Source organism: Procambarus clarkii, chromosome 49 (assembly GCF_040958095.1).
Source record: "Procambarus clarkii isolate CNS0578487 chromosome 49, FALCON_Pclarkii_2.0, whole genome shotgun sequence".
In the NCBI taxonomy this organism is placed as follows: domain Eukaryota; kingdom Metazoa; phylum Arthropoda; class Malacostraca; order Decapoda; family Cambaridae; genus Procambarus; species Procambarus clarkii.
Window position 1 is genome coordinate 21,354,351 of NC_091198.1, and position 9,430 is coordinate 21,363,780.

Below are 9,430 nucleotides of genomic sequence, written 5' to 3' on the forward strand. Positions count from 1 at the left end.
AAAATTAATATTGATGTTATGGCATAAATGTATATAATGTATTTAAAATAGACCAGAGCAATAGATTTAAAAAATTATAGATAAATAATTTACCAAAGAATAACGTTACTTACTAATAACTATTTACTTAAATTTTTACTTGACAGTCACTAGCATTAGGGCTAAATCAGGTATTTATTTATTTGTTTATTTATTTATTCAAGAAGGTACATTGGTACATACAGAAATCACAATAGCGTGATATATCAAATGAACAAATCCACATATGCCACTCTCCATAGTGAATAGTATGTCACTGGAGACGGGAGACCTGCCAGAAATATGGAAGACGGCTAATGTAGTCCCACTATACAAAAAGGGTGACAGGCAAGAGGCACTGAACTACAGGCCAGTGTCCTTAACTTGTATACCATGCAAGGTGATGGAGAAGATCGTGAGAAAAAACCTGGTAACACATCTGGAGAGAAGAGACTTCGTGACAACCCATCAACATGGGTTCAGGGAGGGTAAATCTTGCCTTACTGGCTTAATAGAATTCTACGATCAGGTGACAAAGATTAAGCAAGAAAGAGAAGGATGGGCGGACTGCATTTTGTTTGGACTGTTGGAAAGCCTTTGACACAGTACCCCATAAAAGGCTGATGCATAAGCTGGAGAAACAGGCAGGAGTAACTGGCAGGGCGCTCCAGTGGATAAGGGAGTACCTAAGCAATAGGAAGCAGAGAGTTACAGTGAGGAGTGAGACCTCAGATTGGCGTGAAGTCACCAGTGGAGTCCCACAGGGCTCTGTACTCGGACCTATCCTGTTTTTGGTATACGTAAATGATCTCCCAAAGGGTATAGACTCATTCTTCTCAATGTTTGCTGACGTCGCCAAAATTATGAGAAGGATTAAGACAGAGAAGGACAGCTTGAGGCTTCAAGAAGACCTGGACAAGCTGCAGGAATGATCGAACAAATGGCTGTTAGAGTTTAACCCAAGCAAATGTACGTAATATAATGAAGATAGGGGTAGGAAGCAGGAGACCAGATACAAGGTATCATTTGGGAGATGAAATACTTCAAGAGTCAGAGAGAGAGAGAGAGAGAGAGAAAAACCTGGGGGTTGATATCACGCCAGACCTGTCCCCTGAAGCTCTTATCAAGAGGATAACATCAGCGGCATGTGCCATGTTGGCTAACATAAGAACGGCCTTTAGAAACTTGTGTAGCGAGTAGATTATCCCAATAATATACTCGCTCCAAATGCTTTGTTAATATTCCTGTCAACCTTTGGAGATGAATGAGGTGAGGCGTTGCCCGGGCATATAAGCAGCAGAATAGCAAACATTAACCAGAGTCTACTTTCAAGTGTGGTCTAGAGCAGACACTTGCGAGATACTGTACCGACGCTCAGTGCGCTTAACTCACACCAAGGTATCACCTTTGTACTTCTGTATATTCGACCAAATATATATATAGTATCTTAGTGTCTATGTTTATTTGTCACCATACTTTACGTAACAACAGAACCTTTACATTGGTGACCCCAGAGAGTTTCGACGATACCCAGCCACGATGGACTACAACATGGACTCTCACTGGACCTCTACTGCTACTGTTTGCTGTGATGGAACGCTGCCAACACCCTCGCCACAGCTATGATTTTCATCGCGTCCATCTCTGCATTTTCATCTACTACGGCTTGCTGCTCCACGATCGTTACTCACTCATCTGACAGCCTCATCAATGATTACATCATGTTGGATCTACAGCTTGTCCTGCCGACTGTCCGTCGCTGCCAGGGCACTGCTTGTCCTACGCCCACGACAGCTGCTCTGTCATCAGATTCATCTACACGTTCACTGCATTTTGATACTCGGCCGACTCAAGCCCTTCGCGCAAATACAGGATTTACAGCTTGCGTTTCCGACACTTCGTCGCCTTCAGGACAATTCAGCTCCAGATGTGATTACCTCGTTGTCCTAACTACGTGCCTACATTACCTCCTAATGTCCTGGTGCCCGAGCCCATCCGCCCCGGATCTAAATGTTCCACCAGCGACCCAAGGACGCAACAATTATGCACATTCTTCTCTCCTGCTACACCGAGCTTGTCCACTGCCTACATCTTTTGGTACCAGACTACAATTTCCACAGTCAACAATGTAGTACTCGGCGTGTACAGTCCTAATCAACCCAAGACGCTACAGCTTCGACACAGAGCAGACAGCAGACTACGACCGCATCGAGCCTCCACGCTCTCGCTCCCCGAGTTCAGACACTCACAATTCTCAATCGAGCCGCCACGCTCTCGCTCCCCGAGTTTAGACACTCACAATTCTCAATCGAGCCGCCACGCTCTCCCACATAGAGCTCCACGACTCCGGCCTCACTCAGCTCTCTGCTCTGCTCCAGGCTTCGTCTCAACGTCTGCGACACTGCTAAATCCAGAGACACATCCGCCGACTACGCAGTTCACTTTTCGACCACAGTTACCAGCAGCACCGCCACCTACGACAACGGACGATCCTGTACGACCTCCCACCCTACAACCCCAGTTACCAGCCGCACCACAACCTGATCCTACGACGACGGACGATCCTGTGCGACCTCCCACCCTACAACCCCAGTTACCAGCTGCACCACAACCTGATCCTACGACGACGGACGATCCTGTGCGACCTCCCACCCTACGACCCCAGTTAGATGACATCAGCGAAGAGGAGGAAGTTAACTTTGATGGTTATGTAACGCGAGCAGGGCGTACAATTCACCGACCAGCTAAGTTCCTTGATCAAGTATTTTTCCTTTCATCCCCTGGGAGGAGGAGTTCTGTAGCGAGTAGATTATCCCAATAATATACTCGCTCCAAATGCTTTGTTAATATTCCTGTCAACCTTTGGAGATGAATGAGGTGAGGCGTTGCCCGGGCATATAAGCAGCAGAATAGCAAACATTAACCAGAGTCTACTTTCAAGTGTGGTCTAGAGCAGACACTTGCGAGATACTGTACCGACGCTCAGTGCGCTTAACTCACACCAAGGTATCACCTGTGTACTTCTGTATATTCGACCAAATACATATATAGTATCTTAGTGTCTATGTTTATTTGTCACCATACTTTACGTAACAATAGAACCGTTACACTTGTGTAAGAAATCTTTCAGAACATTATATACCACATATGTCAGACCAATCCTGGAGTATGCGGCTCCAGCATGGAGTCCATATCTAGTAAAGCATAAGACTAAACTGGAAAAGGTTCAAAGGTTTGCCACCAGACTAGTACCCGAGCTGAGAGGTATGAGCTACGAGGAGAGATTACGTACGGGAATTAAACTTCACTTCGTTGGAAGACAGAAGAGTTAGGGAGGACATGATCACCACATTCAAGATTCTCAAGGGAATCGATAGGGTAGATAAATTGGATAAGTTTAGATTATAGGAAAGACTTGGGTAAATACTGGCTCGGTAACAGGGTTGTTGATTTGTGGAACCAATTACCACGAAACGTAGTGGAGGTGGGGTCCCTCGATTGTTTCGAGCGTGGGTTGGACATGTATATGAGTGGGACTGGGTGGTTATAAATAGGAGCTACCTCGTATGGGCCAATATAGGCCTTGTGCAGTTACCTTTGTTCTTATGTTCTTTTTAGTCTTAGTATTTTTCCTGCCGAAACGCTTTGCGTATTAGTGGCTTTAGGCATTGTATGTACGAGCTCTATCTATAAATCCATTAATGTTTGTTTCACACTTTGTGTGTATGTACTTTACCTGAATAAACATTTGAATTTGATTTTTTTTAAATAAATACGCATACGAATAACGCTGTGCGTAATAGTGGCTTTAAGCACTGTATGAACTATAGCTCTATCTATAAATCTCAATGTTTTGTATCTCACCTTGTATGAATGTACTTTACCTGAATAAACATTTGATTTGATTTGATTTGAATAAGGATCTGCCCGAAACGCTATGCGTGCTAGTGGCTTTACAAGAATGTTTTCTGTGGTTGGAAGAAAACGCGCTCAGATTGGGGACTTGTTTATTTTATAACAGTAAATAATAAATTAATAATAAATTATAAATTAATAATAATAAATAATAAATAATAAATTAATAATAAATTATTATTATTATATAATAATTAATATAATAATAATAACAAATAGTATAATGATAAGCAATTACTTTTAATGAATCAAATAGCTAATTAGGGTGAATGATAAATAATTAGTGACTAATGCATAACAATAAAGTATTACAGAATAATTATAATGAATAATCATTATAATGATAAAGTATTAAATCAATTACAATTAATAGTTACATCTATAGTTAGTAATTGAAAGTTGCATTATTTGAATTTACACTAATTACAATTCATGGTAATATTTCTTAGCTATCTGCAGGCTTATCACTTTGGGGGTTCCGGCGGAGCACCCCCAAAGATACCGCAAATGCTTAGCAAGCTAGAGCAAGTGCCCCCTGAGCCTGCGTGTGCGTCGTCCCTTGGAAAAGAAAACAGGGGATGCAGAGGATCCCGGGAGGAGGGTGGGCGCTTTGTAAGTGAGCAGCTGCTTGCTTGTCGAGAACAGGGGCCCCCACAGTATGTGGGCAGAGCTTATATAACCTTGGCTCGTTGCAGCGCGCAGCTTGGGCGGTTAGACTCAGCTCTCAGACACACGTTTTCTTCTCTCAGAAAACCCACCGCTATTTTTTTTTGGGGGGGGGGGGGAAAGCAGTGTTCTTATAACTTCAAGTTTCTGTACTCTAATAAACCCAATGTACCTTCTTGTATATAAATAAATAAATAAATAAATAAATACCTAATGCCACTAATACTGTTGTGAATAATATAATAGTTACCATAGTATTAAGTTTTAGTCTTTAGTGTTTTTCCTGCCCAAAATGCTTTGCGTAATAGTGGCTTTAGGCATTGTATATACTAGCTCTATCTATAAACTCATCAATATTTGTATTACCTGAATAAACATTTAAATTTGAATTTGAAATTGGCTTGCCTCCCCGGCCCCCCTCTCGTTTTGCATACCAATGGGAGACTATTTTAATTGTTTTTGAGATATATACAAGAGTTGTTACATTCTTGTACAGCCACTAGTACGCTGTAGCGTTTCGGGCAGGCCGCGAAGAATCGTTGTTACAACCAAGTACCCATTTTACTGTTGAGTTAAACAGAGGCTACAGTTAAGGATTTGTGCCCAGTAAATCCTCCCCGGCCAGGATACGAACCCATGACAAAGCGCTCGCGGAACGCCAGGCGAAGTGTCTTACCACTACACCACTGGAGACATTATTATTTTATTATTTATTCTGATCGTGGAGAAAAAACAAGCCAGGAGTGGGGGGACCTTAATTTATTAAGTAATGTTTACAGAGCAACTGCTGTACCACAATATAAAAGAAGTCGTGTAACATGACTGAGTAGAATGCCAGTACTGCAAAGATGCAACTAAGGGAAAAAGTCGTAGGACATTAACCGTGCCTAGTGCCGGCTAGCCGAAGCAATGTTGCAGTACTCGCAATCAGCTTAATGCTATAATTAAAAACAACGCCAGAGTTAATTGAGTGGCACAGCCAGTACAGTATGTATAAAATATATTCTGTATACACAGAGGGCATAGAAAAGAATAGATAAGAATTTCCAGGGGTAATGATATGCTAGTGCCTAGTTTACATGTAAAGTCTGCAACCCCCAACTTGCACTACAAGTGAGCACTTGACATATGGTAAGTAGCTGCAGGCAGCCCTAGACTTGGGGATCCGGCGCAGCATCCCCCAAATTTGTAAATTAGAAAGTAAGCATAGGAGAAAACGTGAGGAGCTCTAAAGTGCATAGATGTTCTGCAGTCAAGGGAGGAGGGCGGGTGTTTCGAGCGGAGCGGACCGGAGCTGTGGAGGACTGAGGTAGAGACTGCTCGTGCGTTTGCTTAAATGTATTTATTCAAATTCAAATTCAAAATTCAAATGTTTATTCAGGTAAAAGTACATACATAGAAGATGAGTTACAAACATAATGTTGAATTTAAAGATAGAGCCTAGTACATTCACTACCTAAATCCACTAATACGCAGCGTTAATGGCAAGGTGTGAGGGAAAAAACACTTAGATTAAAACTTATACTAATTGAGATTAACGTATAAATTGTGTTAAAAAAAAGGAAATTAAGAGGGGGTGGGGGGTGGGGGTTAAAAATGGCAAAAATCAGCAATTATACAAGCTGGTCAACAAAACTATTGTTTAATAATAACAAGACATGGGTTGACACGTAGGGGGTTTAGGGCTAATATAAGAGGGAGAAATAACAAAAGGAGAGACAAGACAGAATGAGACAGACAGACAGACAGTTAGTTAGTTTAGTTCATTTATTATGCACCCCATACCCATCTTGTGGGCGGTAGTGGAAAGGGTTACAGAGGCACATAATGGGCTCAGGGACTGAACCCCACAATTCATTTAGCTAAGCAAGTTACAATCTTGATGAGCTAGTTACAAACTTTAATATAAGTCGTCACATCAACAATGGGTTCGAGATCGACCTCAAGTACAGGTTCTAAATTAAGCAACTGACATATGTGGAGAGCTAGTGTCAAAATTTATATGTTTGTCCTGACAGATAGAAAGAAGGTGTGTATATACTTAGTGTATATATACTGTGTGTATATACAGTATATACTCTGTATATATAGTATATATAGTATATACTATAAGGTGTGTATATACTCTTGGTGTGTATATACTTCTCTGTGTATATACGTATATATATGCCATATGCCCGTGCGGGAGTTACGGGAGAGTTATGAGTTAAAACACATCCTGTCGAGATACACAAGATAATTTGTCTAAATATAGAGCGACCTCGATAGATATGTCTGCAGCGAGTACACATTATGTCAATAATATAAAACTCGCTCCAAGCTCTCATTAGCTTAATGAGATTGGCGTTAAGTCTACTTAACCCACTAATGACAAAACTCATACCTCTTCCTATCTTCTTCCTAAATCTTCCCACATTAATTAGTATTTATATATATATACAAGAAGGTACATTGGGTTTATGAGAGTACATAGCATTAAGGTTTTTACATTCTTGTAAAGCCACTAGCAAGCATAACATTTCGGGCAGGTCCTTAATCTAACAGATAATTTTAAGTAGGTAATTTCTGGCAAAATTTATAAAATAATAACAGGTATATTGTAAGAAAATTTGAAAAGATTAGTAGGTACATTAAAGTAAAATTTGAGGGTTATAAACAGGCACATGGTAGCATAGTTTAGGGATTATTTCAAGGTATAATGCAATGAAATATGCGTTTAATATAACAACCGTGATATAAGATGATAGCAATGATTACAATGGTAAAGTCGTATGGCTTAAATTTCATATACATATATATGGCTTAGATACATATATTGAGGAATTGGGTAGCACTAGATACAGTGCTAGTCCCAATCTGCTGCATGTAGACATTTATAAACCACAGACTCTATCACAGATTAAGAAAGTAATTAGAAACAGAACAATTCAAAAGATGTACAGTGACCTCAACACAGCAGTTGCAACATCAGGATCTGCGGGTTGGTACAATAATTCAACCAACTACGAACCACTTAGTTTGATGAAAGGGAGCAGTAGAACAACAGAAGTACACTTACATCGCATCTGGCTTGGATACCCCATGTGCATGGGAAATAGACTTACAGGTTCCGGAAGATGAGAGGAAATGTCAGCACTGTGGAGAAATGCCCGACAGACCACTGTAACATTATCTAACACAGTGCACAGTTACAAACCCATTAAGATTTCAACTTAGATTCAACAGAACGGAAGAAGTTGTTAAGCATTCAACTCTGAGATAAGAGATATGGGGTGACTAAGACAAACGAGTGTCAAAGATTAACCCCAAAAGCTTAGCGGAATTAGTGGTGTGGTGTAGGGAACCATCAGTGTATATAATTTGAGAGAGAGAATGCTCTGTGGACAGAGCATCAATATGGCTTAAGGCGTTGAGCTTTGCCTCAAGACGAAGCTTGGGCTGATCTCTAATTTGCTTCTTGGGTGGAAAGGCAGGGATTAAAACTGTGATGGAGTGCGAAAAGATACGTGAATTTAGAGACAATTCTATAACCAATGTTCCAGCGATGTGTCAATATTTCATTCAAAATGATCTGCTACCAGAAATTTTAGCCAAATATCCCCAGTTTGCTAACTGTAGGTAGTAACTAAGTGATTGTAACCTATCCACCGCTGCCCACTGGATGGGGGGCGGTGTGCAGGACAAACATATAAATTTTGACACTACCTCTCCACATATGTCAGTTGCTTAATTTAGAACCTGTACTTGAGGTCGATCTCGAACCCATTGTTGATGTGATGACTTATATTGAATTTTGTAACTAGCTCATCAAGATTGTAACTTGTTTAGCTAAATGAATTGTGGGGTTCAGTCCCTGAGCCCATTATGTGCCTCTGTAACCCTTTCCACTACCGCCCACAAGATGGGTATGGGGGGCATAATAAATGAACTAAACTAACTAACTGACACAGTTTACATTTGGTCCGGTCTACATCAGCAGATAATGAGAATTCCCAGAGATACTTGTAACCGAGTCTAAGCCGAGCAGTAGTAACATTTAGAAGTCTGCTGATTTTATCGGATGATCCATAGATGTGTGGCTCCTCTTGCGTGATAGTATGATGATAGATGGAATTACTGGTGTCAATTTCACTTTGCCTCAGATCTACAAGATCTTGTTGAAGTACTCGGTGTACTGCTGCTCTCAGATTGCTCATTGACAATCCAAGGTTGGAGCCACTCAACGGCTCCTTTAAAGGCAGATTCTTTTGCTAACTTATCAGTTCTATCATGCATTCGGAGGCCAACATGAGATGGAGACCACATGAAATGGACTGTTACCATCCTTAATAATTTTGTTGTATTTGTGTCTAGCTTCGGACACGAGCATGTTACAGTTATGTCTTAAAGAGTTGAGAGCATTTAAGGATGATAAGGAGTCACTTACAATTAATGTATCAAGTTTTGAGACTTGTACACATTTCAGTGCAAGGATCAAGGCAAATAGTTCAGTCTGAAGAGTAGAGGCCCAGTTGTTTATACGGACTCCCCACTCAAAGTATAGGCCATCGCCCATTGTCAGGACAACTGCACTTCCAGCTGCACCCGTGGTGCGGTGTAGGGAACCATCAGTGTATATAAAGCCGCGTACTATAGTGGCTTTACAAGATTGTAAATCGTCGTCGCCCCTAAATCAACACAATCAAGATTGTAAATACCATGCTATTTATTCTCAGAAACCCCAATGTATCTTCTTGTATATAAATAAATAAATAAATAAATAAATAAATAAATAAATAAATAAATAAATAAATTTGGAATGAAAAGACAATTGTTATGAAGTTGTTTATAT